This window comes from Frieseomelitta varia, unplaced genomic scaffold, assembly GCF_011392965.1.
Source record: "Frieseomelitta varia isolate USP_RPSP 00005682 unplaced genomic scaffold, Fvar_1.2 scaffold_198, whole genome shotgun sequence".
Taxonomy (NCBI): Eukaryota; Metazoa; Arthropoda; class Insecta; order Hymenoptera; family Apidae; genus Frieseomelitta; species Frieseomelitta varia.
In genome coordinates this window covers 261,668-284,474 of record NW_025109727.1, presented here as the reverse complement: position 1 = coordinate 284,474, position 22,807 = coordinate 261,668, and the positions used below count along the sequence as shown (strand labels likewise).

Sequence of the window (22,807 nt, the reverse complement as noted above, 5' to 3'; positions counted from 1 at the left end):
ATCGATAATGCATCATCACTTTACAGATTATTTATCACATGAAGCATCGTTTCAATTTCGAAACAAATACAGCCCCAAGATTTTTGAACAGGAGTGTATGTAAATGTTTAAATAATACAATATATTATTGCTCTTTCTTTTATTTAAATATTCACGCCCCTTTTTTATTTAAATATTCACAGTCCGATGATCCGATAAGAAATTATTAATTCATCGTTGATCCATAGATTTACGAGTTGATAGCGTATTTACGCATGTACGCAAGTTGTGCACAGGTGAACGGTCAGAACAGAGATTTTTCACTCGCACTGGCAGACGACAAGCGTATTTCGACACACGGAGCACACGAGCGCGCGCGTTCCGCGATTAAATATACCGCACGGGCGAGTGACTGCGACTTTAATTACTTCGCGGAGTCCCCGATTAATGGCCCGCGTGGACAGCGACTGCCTCTCGTAACTCGCATCGAAAATTTCTAACGACTTTGATATATTGCGCGCCCGTCGTTTCCACCGCTGCCATCGTGGAAAAATAATGTTTTCTACCCGGTTGGCGGAACTTCAAGCCGGACAAAGACGTTTTTCGCTCTGCTTTGAGTCGAGCAACGACCGATAAATTCTTTCTGTTAGTCGACCCATTGAGGATCAAGAGCGAACAGAACAACAAGAGAAATTGATCAAGGTAGAATAGGAAGATAGAATCATAAATGCAGAAAGGCACGCAAGATTTTCTAGAAGATTTCCTTTAAATTTTCTAGAAAATTGTATCACTTTGACGAAAGACGAAACAGTGATGAAAGGGAATCAGACAAATCCTTGGAGCAATCACTTGTTGCGATTAAGTTTTATTTTACAATATTGTCCAGTCATTTGTGTCGATGAAAATTTTGTTTGCCAACGGGGAAGAATTGTAAATAAACTATAAATGAACGGGAGATGGTCGTGATAGAAATTAGATATCTCGGAATTTCGTTAGTGAATCAATAATAATTGAATAAGAGCCAATCTTCGAGCAAATTACCGAACGACGTGAACTGTGTAGGTTCGAATGGGAAAAACTCGGATCTCGTTTCGAGCAATCAGCGGGAACACCGGCTAAATCTCTGATCGACCTTTTGAAATCGCACGATTCAGCTGCGAGTGCCAAAATGTAAGATTCGAAAGGCCGGTCGGATTGAAATTTTACAACAAACACATTTCTACGAAGCTTTTCACGCGTAACTTTCGTTCCAGCTGCTTTTGCTACGTAGAAATCGCTACGAACGAGAAACTCGTCAAGGATAACAGGCTACAGACGAATCGCACGGGGGAAGAAATCGAGATTTTACGAGTGCAGGGTAATTCAATTTTCCTCGTTTTTTTGCTCGTTTGACCGAGTGTTTCTAGGTCGCGCGTTATCCTCGATGAAACTGAAGCGAAATCTCGGATTCCCTGTTTTTAATTGGCATCGTGGTTTGTGCGAGCGCGCGCTAAAGAGACCTTAAACCTACGAGCACAGTCTTTCGAACTTTACAACGTTCCCCGTTTCATTGTATTTTCTCTCGTCGAAAAGTAATTAGGATTCGATGATAGTTCCCTTTCTACGCAAAGAAATTCATTTGCTGAAAGACGGCGCGCGACAACTTTCGAATTTCATTATCACTGGAACTAACAACGCGAAATTCGGGTGTAATCGAATCTAGTGCGAGATTGTAACTATGAAATCGAATTGCAAAAGTTTTGGCAGATGACTGTCTGCCCCGATGATCGGTAAATGCAATATTGTGCAGTCTCGTGTTTCTTTTCGTCGCAAAAATGTGCCATTCTCTCTTTCGATGCGTTGCAATAACGCTCTGATCCATTCACTCGCTTCTTGTGCAACCAGAACACTCCCGAACGTGAAAGTATATTTAAAAAAAAAACGACACTCTTGTCGAGTAAATTACACCTGACTGATCGAATTCATTGATAAATTAAGTCGAGGACTATCGATCCCACAGCCAGAAATGTTCTCGAGTGTTCAGATATAAACTCAATCAATCGAAACTTGCAAATGGAAAGGCTGAAATTTAAGAGCCTCTGAAATTTTAAAATCGAAACCTCCAGAATTTCCCATCGAACAAATCAAGACGTTTCTGCGTTTCCTCTTCGCGAGGAAGTCGGTATTCGAAAATAACAAGTACTGCCAGCCAGATGGCGGATATCCACGCACTAATAAAACAAACAACTCAACAAACAAGAGCAATTGTTACAGTATTTTAGACAACGAAATAAATCACTGTTCGCAAGAACGTTCACAGTGGACCGGAGAATATCAATCAACAAGTGCTTAGTATGTCAATGCGAAGTTTAAAAGAAAAACTACGAGCGAGAGGAAGTAAAAAAATGTAAACGAGATGCGAATGAACACACGTGTGTACGTGTGTGTGTGTGTGTATTCGAGCATCTGAGACGAAGAATAATGGAGGGTACGCAGCAACAAAGGGCCAAGAGGAACGAACGTACGAATTACGAGCCGGGTCGATTATCCGGCCTGCACGACCGTTAATCCAATTTACGAAATAGCCGGTCACGAGTGTACCACACGCGGCGCGTGCGACGAAAAGGAGCGTGGACCGCGGTTAATCGTGGGTGGAAAAAGACCGCCCAGTGATCCACGAATTCGAATCGTAACGTGCAGAAACGAGGAGGGACTTGCCGAACGAAAATTGCAAGAGCCGCCGGTTAAACCCGTCGAGTATCTCGCGTTGCGTGCAAATAAACGTCGAGTCGTGGCTCCTTTTCAGTCGAGCGAAGAAAAAAGGAAAGAAACACACGCTCGGCCACGATTTTCCCCGGCCATTCCCCTCCCCAACCGCTCCACAACCCTTTTCGCATTGGAGAACGTTGCAGCAGGCGTTAATTTTATGCGAACGCTGGCCGGAGAACGATTAATGGCGATTCGGAGCGACTGAATCGAGGCGATTTCGAAAATCCAGTCGGTCGGCCGATTGCTCCCCTCTGCAATCTCGCCAATCGATGTTTTTATCTGCGAGTTTCTATTTGACCGAGGCGAAAGATTAGATAAGAACAGGTGTAAATTGATTGTCAGACGGAAGAGGAGTGTGAATCGAAAACGATTTCGGCGAAGTTGAATTTCCACTTGTCAGAAATTCTCGGTGATAACGAGAAACTCTTGATCGAGTATTTGAAGGCTGTAAGGGTAATTTCAGTGGTAGCCATCAATTGATGAATTATTTTAGAACGTACGTACATACTCGTGTTAAAACAACGAAATGCTTGTTATTAAATTAAATGTAATACGTCGACAGTTTCTCTGAGAAACGAATGTGACGAGGGCAATCTATTTGTTTTCGAGAACGTAGCAGACAATTGTCCCTTTAATTGCGAAATACGATATCGCGATAAGCAAGTTATTCAATTTATTTGCTCGTCAAGCCATCATTTACGTTTCTTTCTTTGTTTCGCAATGATATCGAAGATATCAAAAACACGCACATTGAAATGAAAACAGTCATAATTAAATCCACAGCAAGTATGTATACTCACGTTTCTAAAGATGGCACATTGGACGAGACATCTTGTCGAGGCACTATACTCCAATAATCGGCTTCACACTCGCACCAAAACAAAGATTACCGCGAGAGAAAATTTCCACGAATTCCCCGATACACTTCTGAAGGTTGTCGGAAAGAAAAAAATTTCAACTATCGACGCATGTGTAGTCGTCGAGCCGAAGATAACACTGATATTTCTCCGACTGTGATTAGACCTTGCAATGTCACGCGAACGTGATCGAACGCGAAACGAACGCCGCGACGCTACATCACCGAAGAAGGACGGCCGATGACTGAGGATTTAATTATTTCATATTTCACGGATCTCCCACTTCCACACTCACGGCTGCGCAGTGACGATGCTTATTCCACTAGCTGCGCGTCCATTCACTCGGCAATTCTCCGATTCTGCGCAAACCGCGGTCCCCTCTGTTCATTAATTAATATTAATTTCATTAACTTACAATTTTCTCGAGATCTAGCCAATTTTCTCTCGTTGAAAATTATTTTTAAAAAACTACTTGACAGAGGCACACATTTTGTGAGCAATTGTGTTTGTAAATTGTGGTGATCATTTACACGTGGAGTTTCTATTAATATTAATTCCATTAATTTTTCAAGATTTAATGGATTTTGTGCTCGTTGGGGATTTTTGAAAATATTTGATACATTTCGGCGGACGAGTATTTGCGCGAAAGAATTAAAAACTGATTGATTCGCGTAATCGATTTTCTTGGTAATGTAACATCGCGATGTTTTTACACTGGTCATTTTGCTATTTTTAGTTTAGCAGAAACATCGTATGACTGTTTTTAATGCTGGATTCTGCGCAGTTGCTAGTGGCAATACGAACTTTGTAACTCGTAGTATAAAATTTTTTGTTTCAAATTCTCAGAAATTTCCAGAATCTATTTTCCACGCACCGAATGTGAAAATTGCCGAATCAGATTGAACAATTATCGACACTTTAAACTGTCATAATTTCGTAAGGAAAATCATACAACAATTCAACTGGATTCATTTTAAAATATAATATTCTTAATATTATTCATAATATTCCTTTTCACATCATTTTGAAACGAAATAAATACTCCGAAAATCACGCAAAATCACTCTTATGGCCATTAAAAAATTTTTGAAGACCAAAGTCGTCCTTTTAAAATTTATCGTACGACATTTTGTTCGCAAAGTTGAAATTTAAAATTCTTTTGTGTATTTTCTATTTCAGCCGCTGTGCGTGTACAGACAAATTTAAATGTTCTCTCGTTCGCCACCGTATAACACACAAACAAATTAGCGGACGAAAAGAAGGCAGCAGCGAAATAGCGAGGAGAATAAACGGCGATGGCGTCGTTTCCACGTCGTTTCCACGGTAAAACAAACAGCGTGCAGCGACGTTCGAGACGCGGATGAAAAGTTTGATCCGCGTGTACGCTTCGCCGATGAACGTATTTACAGAAAGCAGACACGGTGTGAAAGAGACAGGCGGTTGGCAAAGATCGTGCAAACGATCGGGCAACGACGGAGCGGCGCAAAGCGAAGCAAGATCGTGGCCGCGCGATTGGCCACGGGACAATGTAATCGAGACGATAAACCCAGATAAACTCGTAATTAAAGTTTCTAGATCGATCCCTCGTGGCCCTCGCTGGAATGAATTAATTACCAGTAAATTGCGAGATCGACTTTATGTAACCACGCCGCGCCGATTTTCTCGTAAAAGTAAAAGGGATCGGGTTCGCCGGTTTAATTTATCAATTCGGTTGTCAGTTTCGCGGTTGAGGGTATTAAGTGTGCGCTGTGGTTTTCGATTCTTTTTTTTTTTTTTTTTCTCACATTACGCCTATCTCTTGTTTGTGCAAGACTTTGATACATATTATCTTTTAATTCAAGAAATTGAACTATGGATGAATATTGCGACGAACCAGAATTAATTTTTGCTTATTAATTAGTGATTTCTTGTCTCACGCAGGCGAAGAACGTCGGGAGAAAATAGACACTGCTGACTTAAATCCCGGTTTTCGATTTAAATAATAAATTGTTTACGCGAAAGCAATGTAATAAATTTCGCCAGCCACTTTGTTCACCCGCTGTGTGAAAAGAAACTAATTTATAGAAATAAAACAAGACAAGTTTATTTCCAATTTATTTAAGACACGAGAAGTAGTAGTATAACCCGATTTCAACTCGCTGCTAAGAACATATCACGCGGTAATTACACGCAGCAGCTCTATCGAAAAATCGAAACCTGACGATTAGATTTCTCCGACATCACATTTCTCTTCCCAACCCGAGGCAACTTTTACTCGCAAACAACATTCTACATTATCAACAAGTTTGCGAAATCAGCCTGTAACATCCGCGCAAACTTCGTTTCGACAGATCGGCAACTTCGAACCGGTGCTCGTACAATTTTCTTTGGTGGATTACGTTGTTACCTAATAACGTTGCAGCTTCATTATTATGCACGAAACCGGCGGGCAAACGAGCGTAACCGAGGCGTTTCAACGTTTAGTTCAGTTCAGTTTCAGCAGGAAACTCTGAAAGCTAATTCGTCGTCAATCGCAATCAAGTCGTACGCCGCTGGAAAGGAAAATTTCGCGGAAATTTCGATGATTAAAAACCGCGAATTGATCACAAAATGAAAGCGACGTTTCGAGCGACTTGATCTGGGTCATCGAAATTCTTTTCACGGACAGGCACGAGCCACGATCATTCGCGTGCACGATATAAACGTCATTATGCACGATGTGTATCGTCGACTTCACTTTTGGGTCGAAGGAACCGGAAATCATGACGACGCCGGAATGTTAAATCAGTCAAAAATTGACCGCTACTTCGTTGCGAAATAAAAAAAAAAAGAGAAACCTGTTTAATTCGAGTTTTCTGGCATGCATCGTATCGTTATCTTCGAGATATTGAATGTACCAAAAGAAAGCACGCATAAAAAAACAGAAAGAATTCGCTAACGATATTTTGCTAACGTCGTAGAAAAATAAATTGTTGGTAATAATCTTGTAAAAATAGCATGATTGATCGTATGTACAATACAGCTTTGTTTTCAGTTTTATCGCTGCGTGAGAAAGGTGGGAAATATTCCATTTCGAAATATATCGAACGCAGAAAGTCAATTAATTTGAGGCGAGCAAAGTAAAAGAAATAAATTGTTTCAGATAAATAATCTTGTTCAGACAATATGGAGCATTGATATGGATACGCGTATTTCACATATATTAAGATCAAAGTTACCATTTGATAAAAAAAAAAAAAAAAAAACGAAAAGAAAATTAAAAACATTAATGCGCGAGTACAGATACGTAATTAACATCTCGATGACATCTGTCTTGTGACATACTTTGACACAAACATCTATTTCTTACTCCTGCTGTTAAATTTTCTTCTCACAAGTCGCAACAAAGACACGATGAAACGTCGAAATTTATTGACACTGTCCCTCGTAAAAGTTTCTCTCTGGGGTAAAAACAAAACGACATAGAATTAGTCGAGATGATAGAATTAGTCTAACCAGAAGCTCGTTCCTCTAGCTAAAAGTTCACGTGTGACCCACGATGCACAAAGCATCGCGTAAGCGGCGCGCATTCGCGGAACAGTAAATTCCAACGAGCGTGGAACAATATTTCCTTTGTAATAATTAGACGCGACAAGCTTCGGAGGTAGCGAGAGGCCTGGAGCGTTCCTCTTCGCGGCCACGATCGAGAGTGAGAAACGCGTGACACGGCACGGGCGGGAAAGAGACGGCCTGCAAGAGAAATTGCGTACAATGTGTAGCGAAACAAGTGCCGTTAGTCGTCTTGCTGTTAGAAACGGTTTCACGTTCCGTCTGATTATACGTCAGCCTGATTTAATAATCCCGATGTTCAATTCTGATAATTAGTCTCGATAAACGTAGGTGAAAACGTAGGTGATGTCTCACAGGCATCGGTTGATTCAGTTTTCGTTCAGTTGCGCGAGCATTCGCCCAAAGACTTTATTCCACAGGAAAATTGGAAATTTGCGCATATTTTATACACACACACACGTGTTAGGATTTCCAAATATTTGCTATTATTGATATTGAATCTACAATCGATTATAACTGACATTAATGTTTACTATTATTAATTGGTATTAATATTGAATCTACGATTCAATGAATTCACGTATTTATTTAGAAATGAAACTCGTAACAATGCAGTAAATAAATTAATATTGAAGGAAATATAATAGATTAATGCGAAAATTTGTTTTATCTGAGCTAACGCAATGTATATTGAAATTTGCGCATATTTTATACACACACGTGTTAGGATTTCCAAATATTTGCTATTATTGATATTGAATCTACAATCGATTATAACTGACATTAATGTTTACTATTATTAATTGATATTAATATTGAATCTACGATTCAATGAATTCACGTATTTATTTAGAAATGAAACTCGTAACAATGCAGTAAATAAATTAATATTGAAGGAAATATAATAGATTAATGCGAAAATTTGTTTTATCTGAGCTAACGCAATGTATATTGAAATTTGCGCATATTTTATACACACACGTGTTAGGATTTCCAAATATTTGCTATTATTGATATTGAATCTACAATCGATTATAAATGATATTAATGTTCACCATTATGTACTGTTATTAATTGGTATTAATATTGAATCTACGATTCAATGAATTCACGTATTTATTTAGAAATGAAACTCGTAACAATACAGTAAATAAATTAATATTGAAGGAAATATAATAGATTAATGCGAAAATTTGTATTATCTGAGCTAACGCAATGTATATTGAAATTTGTGCATATTTTATACACACACGTGTTAGGATTTCCAAATATTTGCTATTATTGAATCTAGAATCGATTATAACTGATATTAATGTTTACCATTATGTACTATTATTAATTGGTATTAATATTGAATCTACGATTCAATGAATTCACGTATTTATTTAGAAATGAAACTCGTAACAATGCAGTAAATAAATTAATATTGAAGGAAATATAATAAATTAATTCGAAAATTTGTTTTATCCGAGTTAACACGCATTGCATTTTTGCACGTTATGTAGTTTAAAAGTGATTATACTTTCATTGTCGAGGTGAACTATGATGATAGATCGGTATGTGGTCGTGGCTATTTGCTGGCAACATGCGAACCTGCGAAATCCGTGTCCGAGTCGTCGTTCGCGACACAATTAAACACGAGAAATAAGACGCGTCGCACGAAGCGAGCAACAGAGCTGGACCGACGAGAGGAAAATAGAGAAGTAACGAGAGAAATGACGTGAAAACGTTACCTGTCGTGTACTTCTACATGTGCATTGTGCACTTGATGAATACTCGGCACTTCGAGAATACCGTTCGATTCTGAATTTGTTTAGCAATTTAAAGTGTCTTCTAGTGCTCCAACGGTATGTCATTCATCTGATTTTCACGCACTTTTGAAAAAAAAAAGTGTATTGTAACGTTGCGAACATTGTGTAGCTAAGAATCCAAAGACAAGAGATGTTTAACAGGTGTGTCACCAACAAGTTTATTACTAACGAGTGAACTATGGATTTTGCATTCAGAGGAAATCTGCATAGAATGCACATAAAACACGCGAAACAACCTTCTATCTAAATATTACTTTCATTTCTCATATTTTTTACGTTCGTAAAAAAACGTAAATTTGCATCGATATACTCGAGTAAACGAGAAAATTGTAAAACTGTCGCAAAAACATATCTCGAGGCGGTAAACTCTTTCATTTTTATCACTAAGTAAATATCCAACTGAATAGATTAATCATGGCGGCAAAACATTTGAGGTTCTCGTGGTAAATGCTCGATGATTTATGACTGGTAAATTAGTTAAACTTATGATGACCGAAGGTGCTGTTCGTTGAATCGTGCGCTAATAGTCTTCGTGATATGTGGAATATTTGCGTGCATCTAGAGGATAGCAGAAATTTTTACAATAAGAACACTAATTTGAATATATCACATTCTTCAACATATTATTAACAATCTATTTTACATTTATTTGTATTCCAAAAATATAATTTCTTTCCTTTTGTCTGTCAGACAGCCGTCTCTCTGATAAATTCTCCTAACTTCCGTTTTTGTGAACAAAAATCCGCATCAAGGTTGCTGCGCGTGTTACGTTGCATGCAAATAAACTACAAACACTCTCAACCAGTTCCATCGAGTTACACGAGACACAAATGATCGCGCTGCTGGACAATCATTCGCCAGTTTGATTCCACAGTCATCCGTGATGTTAATTGCACGTGGTGCGAATGCTTCGAACAGTTCGAAAGAGACGAGACGTCGGAGCGGTACGGAACGCTTGAAGCTGAAGAGCACAATTGAAAATGGGAGGAACACGTGACGGGTGGCACGAGCGCGAAAGTACAGTAAGAACGAAGAGGAGTAACGGGCCAAGTATGAACAAGCGGTCTGTTCGCGATTCTCGACTTCCCGTGGAACAGAAGTTGCTAGATGCGGGACGTCGTCGCGTTGCGATAAATGCTCAGCAAGCATACATACGCAACTCGTTTCCATGTCGTTTAAATTCCTGCGATGTTATTCGGTTATGACGGTTGCAACTTGAACCAGGAAATCGCCGCGAATGAACGAACGGACACAAACTATTGAGGAAAATTACTGGTTCCACACTTTTCGCGATTTTAATTATTCTGCTATTGAGGGATTCGCGAATCACTTTGTCCGTTGGATATCGTGAGATGAAACGAAGCCAAGAGAGAAATGAAGAGAGAGAATTGTGGTAGCTTGTTGTGGTAAATTTTTTCGAGGTAAAGTAGATAGTATTTCTGACACGTGCGTAATTTAGAATACTATCGAATGTTATTGTTACGCAGATTCATATTTTTACTAATATAATATGAGAAATGCAAGATAAAAATTTAGATAAAAATTTAAGTAGATTTGTATTTTATGGTCTAATGTTCTAAAGTATTCCAAGCAAAGAAATCTAAACTATTGACATCGATATCGGAAGATCTACACGCGAGTATCTCACACGTACGCGTATACTTAAGATTTCTGCAGATGTACGTGAAGTATTTCGTGCATTTTTTGCGTATATAACGTGCATACTGTTTTTCCATAAACGCGTGAAAATTCATATACCATATTCATATACATTTCTTTCCCGAAAAGGAGAGCACGCCAGCCAAAGGGAACAAATTCCACCGCTGGTGGAATAGAGAAACTAGGCCTAGAAGACCAGCAATTTCTCTCGCTACCACCTAACGTGTAATCTCGCAATCGGTTTCAAGAGAAATGCGAAGACATCGCGTATATAATGGTAAATCACGAGGGAGGGGGACCACGCTCGGTTCCGCTCTGTTTGCGCGGAACAGCGAAAACTGTGATTGTCCACCCCTATCTGACATCTGTACCAGCTGCACGCATTACGATACGTTATTATGTCACGGTGTGGTGGCGTTGTTGCACGCGCCGACAAAGCGCGATGCAACGACCAGGTGCAATCACGGCCTCGCGTACAATTAACGCGCCGCTCGCAATTATGTTCCCCCGAGGCTTTCGAAACTGCTCCCTTTGCCCTGTCGTTCGGACCGCGTGGGCGTGAGACGTGTAGGAGACGCACGGCGTCACGATGATTACTCAATTACCGTTAATCAACGACGCACACAGTCCGATTGAATCCCCCTTTCTCCGTAGAAACGACTTTTCTTCGTTTTCTTTTCGAGCGCGCGTAGGACGCAGAGGTTAATCGTGCAATTACGAGCGACGAACGGGGCGAACTGTTGATGCTGGCCGATTGTCCATTATTTAATAGGGTTCGTTTCGATCGTTGACTCCTTTCGACGTGCTCCGAGATGAGCAACGAGATCCAACGTCTTTTCTTCTTTGGCAACGATCGCGTTGTCGTTCTCCCAAGGTTTCAAGTAAGTTTCTTCGTCGGTAGCACCGCGACTGAATATGAATCACGTTTCCACGTAACTGTGTGGGATGATTCTTTACGACCGATTGTTTTAATTTTAGTAACAATAGGCAGACGACGACGCGAGCACAGCAGAAATTTTTCGATTCGATCGAGATACGTACGACAATGTACGACTCGTGTAGTGTATTTACTACTCAATTGAAATTCTCTAAAATAGTTAAAATCCTTTTTAAATGTCGAAACTGAATATCTACAAAACTGAATATCCCGAATGAATATTTAGAACGAATTTCGAGTAATTTTCATTTATGAGTCTAAATTTACTCTTCTTGAAGTACGATATAATTTTTCAAGAGGATGCTACTATTCATCGTTGAACTCTAGTTATTTGTATAAAATCCACCAATAAAATTTTCATACCAATTCTTCATTCTTTTACTGTATATGTATTTTGTCTTCGCGTCACGCGTCTCGCCCTCAACTCTAAACAATTCCTCCTGACTTCCCAACACTTGTGAAATCCAGTTACGAAAATCCTCCACTCGCATTGTGACAGTGAAAAAAAAGAACAGGTTTCAGGGAATATTATGAAACCGGGATTCCAGATCCTCTTTGTCATTTGGTTTGCAACCACGTTCGACCAACGAGGCCGGGTCTCTCGCTTGTTGAACCGAAAGCCTCTCTCGTGGGAGATCCATCGAGGAGCTTACATGCTCTTGGTGGAATTCTTCGTCGGTTCGTCATTGTATGCTCATGAGACAGGACGTCGTCTGTGACCCGGTGCCGACGTAACGCGCCATTGTCGCGAAACCGCGAGGAATGTCACGAAATAAACCGTTTTCTATCTCTCGCGTTACGCAACAGATCCGTCTGTATCCATTGTTCGCGATTTCAGCCACGTTCGAGACACCTTGCATTTAAGTGTTAGACAATGACAAGAATTTTTCACGCCTCGTCGATATTGAACGATCAAGAGGAGTTTTGCTCTGTACCTTTGTGCGAAAATAGGTCGAAAACGTAGAATACAGTATGTCTTTCTTTCAGGCTTCGTCTTTGAGAACGAAGTTGAGAACGCACGTTGAGAATGTTTTGTTCCAAAATTGTAATATTTTTCTCAGTTTTAAATATATTTAAGTAAAACAAAATAGGCAGAACAAATAATAAATTTATTACTTCTCAATCATTTCTATCCAGTGAATATTATGCCGACGAGTTCAAAAAGAAAGCGACGAATTGTTGTACACGGTTTGTTGGTCACTCGTTATGGTCCGCAATCAGTTTGCCAGCGCGAGAGGTTAAGTCAAGATTTAGTGTAATATTTTGTGTAATATTTTTTAATTAATTTGAAAAACTGATTTGAATCTTACATTATAAGGGGCCGTAGAATTTCATTTCAATCAATCGATCATCTGCCAATTTCGATATTAATGCTCTGTTCATTCGAAATTTTAATTAACGTTTGATCTTACTACGTGAACGAGAAATAACAGGTAGGGCAAAAAATTAATGAGTTTCTATTATAAGAGCCCCAACTAAATAAACTCACACTTGCCCAAACAGTTTTACTATAATTGATACTAATAATAATCTTCTTTCTGTCTTTTAATAGGAGTTTAATCATCTTCGTGTAATGCCACAAAACAACTCTCATGTTGCGCAATGTCACGTCGCGCTCGTGTCTATTGTTCACGTGCTCAGCCATTTTCGAAGCATTTGTACGTACGTCAGGAACACACTCTTGGTGACAAGAATTTTTCACGCGTTTCAAAGCGCCTCGTCCGCGTTCCTCGCGCGCGAAACACTCGCGATCGCCAGCCTCGACAATACAGCCATTGTTCCGTCGTTTCGCTGCCGAAAATCGGACGACAATGTGCTTTTTCAAAACCCGAGTCTGTATTACGTATTGTTCGAACGTGTGACGGGCAATCGTCTGGTCGCGAAAGAACTTCAACTGGAAGATTACATGGCCGTACGAACGAGTTCTGAATACGAATCTCCGGACGGATATTTTTTCCGTCGCCGTTTGAAATTTGTCGATGCATCATGAGCCATTTCTTGAGAAACTCACGCAATCGTTATCTCGCGTGTAATTTATACGCTCGGGAATTTCACGGGAACGTTCCAACTAAATTTTTGCTACGTTTCACTGAATTATTGCGTAGTATTGCACCACGAGACGAGACCTTGCGTTTAACTTGGCTCGTGAACTTTTCCTTTCGGGTATCGTAAAAGATCAGAGAGCTGCGTGGAACCGCGCAAATGGATAGACTGTTTGGAGTTAGTTGTCAATAGCAAAGGCTACATGTAATCAAGTTGTTGAAATATTTCAACCTTGAGCGAGATATAAAACGGTAATGCTTTCCGTGTTTGCACACGCGAGCGATATCTAGAGAATATCACAACTGTTTCGCGTGAAGTTTCGAACAAATAAGACTGATTCGGGAGAAGGCGTCCACTTATTTATTTCTGATAGTACCCTAGTTTCCCGATGTCGATTACTTTAAATCGTACGCGATACCATTTACACGTTCCGTGTTCGTTCAAATCATTGTGAAATCGGTTGAGAGATGTAATATGCAAACAAGAGTATAGTTTAAAATAGTATTAATAATTAAGTATAAGTTTTATAACAATAATAACATAATATAATAATTAATATAATATAATATATTATATTATATTATTATTTCTATTATTATTATTATTATTATATTATATTAATATTGTTATTAATATAATATAATATAGTATATAATAATTAAGTACGAGTATAATTTAAAAATTACGACTACGTATTAGTTCCTGATAAGGCACACAAAAAATAATAATTAATGCCCGACTGTGTCTTTTCTTTCATGTATATTTCTGCCAAAAGAGTACAAGTTACAATTGCTAGTTTGCAAAAAAGTATTTAAGCTTAAATTGCAATATAAAATCAGGTATCAAATATTGGTCCAAAATAAAACACGTCTCGCCTTTTTTTTTTTTTACCGTGATGACCTGTGTTGTTTTAATCTAAATTTGACTTATCTTTACCTGCCCATCAGAAACGTATACATTTCTGGAAAGAACTGGGGAAGGACAGTTGCGGAAAAATGTAAAATCTATGGTTCGCGTCGCGATAGATTGGCAAAAATCATCGGGTTTTCCTACAAAGGCAACGTTTCTTTAATGTGAGAAGGAAGGCTGGAAACCGGCCATCGTCGATCACGGCGTTAACTTTACCGCGGCAATTATACTTGGCTAAAGTTACCCATCAATCGGGAAACTTTCTCAACGTTGAACGGCGGTCAACGACGCGAAAAAAAAAAAAAACTAACCAGCTAAATTCCCCTCCATTAAAATTTTTTACCTATCTCGAGTGTCCGATCCGAGCGTCCGCAGCCACCCTTGTAGATCGTAACTCGAGGACGCAGCGAGAGGTCTCTCCTCCAACTGGCTCCGTGGATCAGCCGTACTCACCTGAAATCAGAAAACACAAGGCTCTTGGAGAGTGCATTCGGCCCGGTGCGTGTAGACCGTGTTCCTTCAATAGAAACTGGCTAGAAGATCGTAAATTTACCTCGTTCACCTTGCGCGCGCGGATAAGATATGCGGCGAGAGGCTCGTGAGAAGACGCGCGCGCCCGAGCGGAGAGAGACTCTCGTAAAGTACAATGTCCGTATGCATCGGTGGAACGCGACGCCACTGGCCGGCACGACCGAGTCTCGGCTTTCCAAAATTTGCATTACCGAACGTCGTCGACGGCTGTTCGTCGAGAATTAACGGCGCCACGGGGACCCTTAATTATTTCCACGGCTACCGTCGTTTTTCCTTGTCCAAAGGGGTCGGCTAGACTCCTGGGAATCGCGAAACTACGCTTCCCGAAATGCAAATCCCCCATCCTCGTGCGCTTCGAATCGCTAATCCCAGTCCTGTGATCGACCTGACGACTTCTTTATTGCTTATATAATCGCCGAGTGTCGACGACGTAACGTAAATTTAAGCACTGTTGCGCTGGAATGAATATAACACACGTCGGGAATGTTTTTGTCCCAAATTGCAACATTTTCTCAGTTTCAAGTGTATTTCAATGTACAACCCAGGCGAAACAAATAAGTTTATTACTTCTTAATCATTTCTATCCGGTGATATCATACCGACGAGTTCAAATGAAAAAGAGAGCGACGAGTTATTGTATACGGTTCGGTCGCTCGTTATGGTCCGCAAATCAATTGCCAGCGCAAGGAGCTAAAGGGAGTAATTGACAGTCGTTTCAAATGCTTGTTAAATTACTGCTGTCAAATGACTGGTATAAAGCAGGATGTACAATTCAGTTTGTTTAAGTTTTCGCACCGGTTACTAATTTTTCTTTTCTGGCTTGTCGCGTCTAGAAAAATTTTTCCTTCCTTTTGAAAATGAACGTGATTTATTGTTCAACAGAAATTCGTATTTCCTTTATTTCCAAACTTCAAAAGGCTACCAAGTTTGCGAATAACTACTATACACCAGTCATATTCCTCTCTTTGTTTCAGACGTTTTTATCGTTATCCGGAGAATATTTGTTTCCTATTTCCCTCTTATCGTTCTACCATATCAATTCGAAAATGTCGCACAGTTTAACAGCACCTTATCAATTATGGTTGGATTATTGGAATAAAGTAGCTGTTACATAACCACGTGTCTCTAATCAAGAAAATGCACACGTAATCCAGCCGAACGAACACGTGACTATGATCCCATTAATGCCGGCCTATCGTGTCGTTAAACTGCAAACCACAAAATCACAGCAGAGAGTGAAAACGGAAAGCTCGAAATCCTGTGTAAAGCCACTGTTGTGAAACACTGGATATTATTACACATAAATTCCAGTAAAATACGATGCTGTAAAATACGCTGATATTTTTTCCCCAAAATTGTCTTTCCCTTGAAATATATACGCGTGACATCAAGCGGTTAACTTCTTACATGTATATTTACATTACGCATCCCATCATTTATGATCCATGGTATCGACAAATCTTACAAAGTCTTATCAAACGATCGAGACCGATCAGTTCATTCCAAATTAAAAACGTAACTCTTTTACGTCTTGGCGTGGCCAATTAATTTTCTAATATCATTAATTTGCCTGAAAGCTCTCTCTTCTACAAATCCGCTTCTTTAACATATTCTTTTCAATTATTCTTTCAATCCAATCTTTTATTTTCTACAGTACTGATTGATCCGACTTTTTCCTCTCGCAACGCCTTTTTTTATATCGTTCATCAAATTGCAATTTCTGGGATACAATTCGCAGCTTTCGATACAATCGTAGTCAGCAACAAAATTCCCAGATGCCAAGTCTCGGTCAGAGAAAAAAAAAAAAAAAAAAAAAAAAAAACGAGCGTCAAAGAGTGTTTGAACCTTCGGGTATCCAGGTTTCCGGCGACGCTCGTTCCGGCTCCGAGTTGCGGCGCGTCTAACGCGCGAGAGAAGTGCATTCACCCCGATGTGATGCCGGTTGCATCGTTTACAGCCGCTACAGCCTTCTCTCTGACTTTTCCAGACTTCTAGCCAGAGAGCAGCTCTATCTCGTCCACGGTCAACACTTATGCACTTACGCGTTAATGCCGTAACGACCGCGTCGGCTGCCGCAGTTGCAGTTGCACCGACAATGGGCCGAGAGTATCCGCGCTTCTCTCCGAGAAGCATCGACATCAACAGATTTATTCCCTCCCTTGTTTGACTTTCCCTTGCACGCATAAGGGAGTTCATCCCTTTCAAGTTTCCTCGCTCTCGCGTTCGTTGAAATTCGAATTTCGCTGCTTCCTTTTAAAAATTAGAAGCAGTCTTCTTACCTTTATTTCGATTAAACCTACAAGACTGTAATTACCAATGAGCTGAACATGTTGAATTTGCCCGACTATTCGCCAATCATGTAAAACACATTTTCTAAAATAATTAAACGAAATATCCATAATATCTTCGACATTATTTAATTCTATGAGACGTAATGATATCAGAAAATGTAGCCTTCTCCCTTAAGTTAAGTTCTCCATCGCGTCGACCAATTTTATTCGTTTTCTGACCAGCTTCAAAACGCACGAAAGCGATAAATCAAACAGCAATTAAATCACGCTCGAGCCCGACTGCAGGCCGGTTGTTACCATTTCACGCTGGCGAGCTGGAGAAAACGCAACGAATGTCATGCTCGCGAGCACGTTGAAACGTGCTGCCGTGCTGGCAGCTGTCGGAGGTCATTTTTCAGAATGCATTCCCTCCCTGGTAAAGGCCGTACGCGCGCCTTCTGGAGCAGAAAGGTTCGCGGGAGCGAGGCCAGAGTGGAGTAAGTGGCCAGACTTACTCCAGGTAACCGATCGGAAGAAGGCCTTCACGGCCGTACGCCCACTGTAAATTTTACTACGTCATCTCCGGGAACGACCTCGTCCCACAGCCGGCACTAAATCCTTTTACGATCGGGCCAACAGCCGAGCCAGCTCTGTTCCACCGGTGTCGTTGACTCGCCTTTTATACTCCGTTCCTCTAGCGGTCAACCTCTCGAGAAGAGATAAACAAAACATCGAACGCTCGCGCAAAGAGAGCGGCAGTTGCAACTAGGAGGAATCGAAGTTTCGATTGCATCGAACTAGACAGCTGTTGGAAAATATTTTTGTCCCTTGGTTTATCTTTTCACGATTGAGTTACCGATGGCGTTTCGTATCAGTTTTACGCGATGATATTAAGGAGGTACTCTGATAATCCGGCTTTAAAAAGAAATCGATTTTTCTTCTTTACATTTTCTCAGATGCTTTCGGGAATGCCTGTGTAAAAGGACTTGTCTGAATTCATAAAATTAGCAGAGTTATAGATGTTTAAAGGAAACGGTGTACTGCTCGCAATGTAAGTATGAATATTTTTGTACAACGGGTAGCAAAAACTTCAAATGTGTTTTTCTGAAAAAATATTTTATTTTATAATATTATTATTTATACTATTATTATTTTATAATATTTTATCTTTTGTACTGCTCGATTGATTCCACGTATGAATATTTTTGTACAACGGGTAACAAGAACTTCAAATGTGGGATATCTCACGTTTTGGTTGACCGATTGACTTGAAATTTGGAGCAGATCTCCACCGATGTACATTTATCGCATGACTCACGGATTTTAAAATCTCATTTTTTTCTATCTTTTTTTTTTATTACCCAAAAAACGAAAAGTAGAAGGAAAATCGATATTTTAACTTCGAAATGCTGTCATTCTTTTAATTTTCGAAATTTCGCTGTTTCTGTGGTTCACACGATAGCCATATACTAATTTAAAAAATGCATTTTAATTTTTTAGTTTCAAATAACCAGGTGGACCGGGATCATGTCAGTCATTCGAACCCGTTTTTAAAAACATGCTTTACCTACGGCTATATAATTTCCACAACTTTCATTAATTTCGTTAAAAAAGAAATTGTAAATACTCTTCAAGTATGAATAAATCTGTGTGCGAAAACTGCATACCAAAATGTATTATGGTTTCCTTGGAAAAAAATCCCAAAAAAGTCGATTTTTTCAAACCGAATTACCAGAATACCTCCTTAAACAATTTGTATATCTGTGACGATCCTGCGCAAATCTGACAACTTGTTACAGAAGTTAACTTATCCAAATATAAAAACGAGAAGAGAAAGATAAAAATCGTACCAGAATACAAAGTGAAATCTACCGCAAGTGAATAAAAAATTTCCAGTGGGAGTACCACCAATTTCCATAAATCTACGAGCGAACCTAGTAGTATTTTAAAGTGCCGGTATTTTAATATACGGGGAAACCATTTTGGAGTAATCAAGAGTCGGCGAACGTTTCGCGCGCTGGCCGTTTTAACCGCGGGACCACGTTTCGAATCGCGTCCGATAAGGAAGCGTTACGCAATCGTTAAGTGAGTGCGGATAATTGCACGTAAACGTAAGCAATAGTCATTAGCTGTTCGCTCGGGTACGGGAAAACATATCGCCGCGTCAATGCCTCGTAACATATTATACGCTCGCGTTGAAAGTTCAACTGAGAACGAGACCGATACTCCCCCGCGATTACCATACAAACATTTAATTGCACGCGAATATTAATGAATATCGCGGATCGTTTCAACGTCGACAAATTGCTGCCGGTTTAAAATTGAAACAACCCGAACGAAGTAAAATCTCGTCGCCGACACGCGGCCGTTTAAATCAATATATTCAGAAGCGTGCTTGTGCCTCTACACGCATAATGCAATTTGTCTGTAAAACAGATAACCTAGCGAGTTGCTGATTGTCAGAGCGTGGTCGACACTTTTATTGGAGAAAGTGGGTAACTTCGACGGGTTCTTTAATTATCACAGTTTGAATCTTGATCCGTTTTCTAGTAGTTCCTGGTTCGAGAAAAGTATATTAACCCGACGTTAACCCGCACCCGATCAACGCTCGATTCGAACGAAATTCCGAAAACGATATCTAACCGTGGTGAAATATGAAACATTAATTCAATGACAACTTCATTCTCGCATTTTAATCTCAATTGTATTAGCGACTAGATTAAAGATGAGAATTTTAATGTACGAATAATTGAAAAATGTAATTGATAAATCTACAAAGTCTTGTTAAAATTAGACCTAATTGAATTATGAAGCATTTCAAGAATAAGAAGAAAATCGAAATTTAACATTGAACTTCAACATTATCCCTTTGTCTCGCTATATTTTTTTCTAGTAGCTTTCATTTACGAGAATCTTCCATTTCTATGCAATCTTCAGTGGAAGAACAGCAATAAGAAAAATCAGAGGAGAAGCGAGATATTAGAAAGCAGTGAAGGGAGGGAAACTAAATTGGTTTCGAAACTAATAATCGCGGCTTATGCAAAACAACGGACGCCGGAATGTGACTTAAAGTTCTAGCGTTCCGTAAAAATAAAGCGTGTCATCTTTCGCTTTCTAGGATTGCCATTGCGAATTTTGTTTTGCGCTGGCGACCTAAGCCGTTAATTGAGCGCTTTCACCGTTGTTCGCCGATGTGTAGCGATTTCCCCCCCGTGTCCACGACCAGAGACCAAGTTCGCCGATTCGTTCGCATTAAATCTCGATGACGTGTTACGGGGTCGTAACATGTTAAGGGGTCGTAACATGTTAGGCGGTCGTAACATGCGTGTTACGTGGTCGTAACCCTCTACGCAACCAGCGTGTAAAATTGCACGAGCTGTAAAAGTCTGCGAAAGCCAAATATATTTTCACCTAACAGTAAATCTTCATTTTAGATGGACCGTAATTTGACAGATTAATGGCTGAAATTTAATTTCAAATGCTGAAATTTACGTTTCAAACTAGGCAACTTACGGTTAAACTAGGCAATTACGACATTGCCAGACATTTTTACAGTTAACTGAAATTTATAACAGAAAGGTAAGAAATTCGTGTGTTATTTTAACACATTTACGATAAAGTTCACGTACTATTATTAAAAATCAACGAAAGTTTTCACTTACAAATATTACGTTGAGAAGCAGTAAGGATAATTTTAAATCCAGACGAAACAAAACGCGCAATAGCAATTAGAATCGCAGTGAAAATTATATAATTAGCTACTGTACATTCATATTTAATTAAATGCTAATTCCTTCGTCCAATCAAACCGTATTTTCGCGTGAAAATATTCCGGCGTGCGCACGCCCCGCTGTGGTACACCTGTCACGCACTATATCCCGTGCTTCTTGAAACTGAACTCCCATGTATAAAGATAATTCCTCGTGTCGTCATATCGGATTCTATGCATTCAACTGTCTAAAAGACTTGGAGAACATGTCACAGGCTATCGTCTATTTCAACTGAATATTCTTCAAACAAATTTTTAGAAGTAATTTCAAACAAATCACGCACAATTATCTGTGTGTCATTTGTAAATTTCTTGAAACCTCACATCTTCGTACGTGAAAATAATTTTTCGTGTCGCCGTGCGCTCGAGAAATTCTATTTCAACTGATCTTTCTTCGTCATTTCGTGAAACTGTACTTTCGCAAAGCAAAGCAATTCTTCGTGTCGCTACGTCGAATCCTATATACACTCGACCATCGAAGGAACTGCAACAGCAATCGTCACAGACGATCATCGATTTCGAATAATCTTTCACGCAATATTCCCCGGATGATCGGCCGTAAATCGAGCAGATTCTCCGAGGCCCAAGCTTCACGTTGAATTCATAGATCCTGTGCACGTATATACATGGCCGATCGACACGAAGCATCGAATCGCAGCCTTAAATCGCGTCGATCCGCGGAAGCTTCGCGAGCACGTGAGCCAGCGCAAACGCGCGTCCATTATGCATGTTCGATATAATGCGCGCCGACGGTGCGCAACAAGGTATCCTCCCTTCCTCAGTGGCTGCGCCACGTACACGCCGTGAATTATTCGAACGATCGCGAAATTGCAGTTTAGACGGCATCAGATGCGATTCCGTGATTCCGTTGCATCGCCGTGCCGCGCGACCGATGGGAAACACATCGACGGATCTCGCCGCTTGGTAAACGGCTACCAAGCGTCGAACATAGAAATAGGGCCTTTATAGAAATTGAAATCGATTTCGTGTCGGATCGACGGTAACAGCATCCCTCTCTCTCTTTCTCTTTGCTCGTGATCGATCGAATCCTGATAAAAATCACGCGCCTGAGAATCGCCGAGTTTCGCGGATTCTTCGGACAGTTCCTCAACTGCGTTCACAATGAATCGTCTCGCTAATTCTTCGCACGTAGAATTTGTAGAAAGAAATAATTTTCGTGATTTTGTATGTGTATTGAATGTTATAATATTTAAGTATAATGTTTAAATAAATTTGACATATTTAATTATAATATTTAAATAAACTTGACACGTTCAATTGTAATATTTAAGTAAAGTTGACATATTTAATTAGAATATTTAAATAAATTTAATTGTAATACAAATATTTAAATAAATACAAATAAATAATAACAATAAACAATGACAATTAAGTAAATAAATATACAAAAAAATACAAATATTGAATTACAATATTTAAATAAATTTGACAGCAGAAAAAAGTACAGACAAAGTACAGTTTCTACTACAATCCCCCCGGGAGAATGATTATAAATTTATTTTGCCTATCGAAAGTTTTCGTTGCCTAACACTCTCATGGAAATATCAAAAAATTATTCTTCTATCCATCATTGTCGAAGGTGAATCGAGCAAACCGTCGACTAAACGCTCAAGATTAACCGCTAACCAATGTCCAATTATCCGTGGGTTTCAAAACTCGCGAGATAACGCAGTCGTTTATCAACGAGCGCGTGGGTGTGTTGGTGAAATCAGCACCAAAGCTGCAAACCGATTGCCCGTTGCACC

The 22,807-nt window shown here is 39.7% G+C and overlaps 1 protein-coding gene across 5 annotated transcripts in view; it reads right to left on the bottom strand.

Moving 5' to 3' along the window:
- The window catches only part of LOC122526851 (LIM domain only protein 7), a 159,713-nt gene that overhangs the window by 70,731 nt on the left and 66,175 nt on the right, over nucleotides 1–22,807 (bottom strand). Inside the window, exon 2 of one of the 5 annotated variants that reach the window (XM_043650446.1) lies at nucleotides 14,815–14,924. The exons of 3 other annotated variants lie outside the window; for them this stretch is intronic. The gene's annotated coding sequence lies outside the window, so the exon portion shown is untranslated. Of the gene's footprint in view, nucleotides 1–3,527; nucleotides 3,834–14,814; nucleotides 14,925–22,807 lie in introns of those variants that run through there. One more of the 5 variants, XM_043650445.1, reaches the window with a different exon arrangement.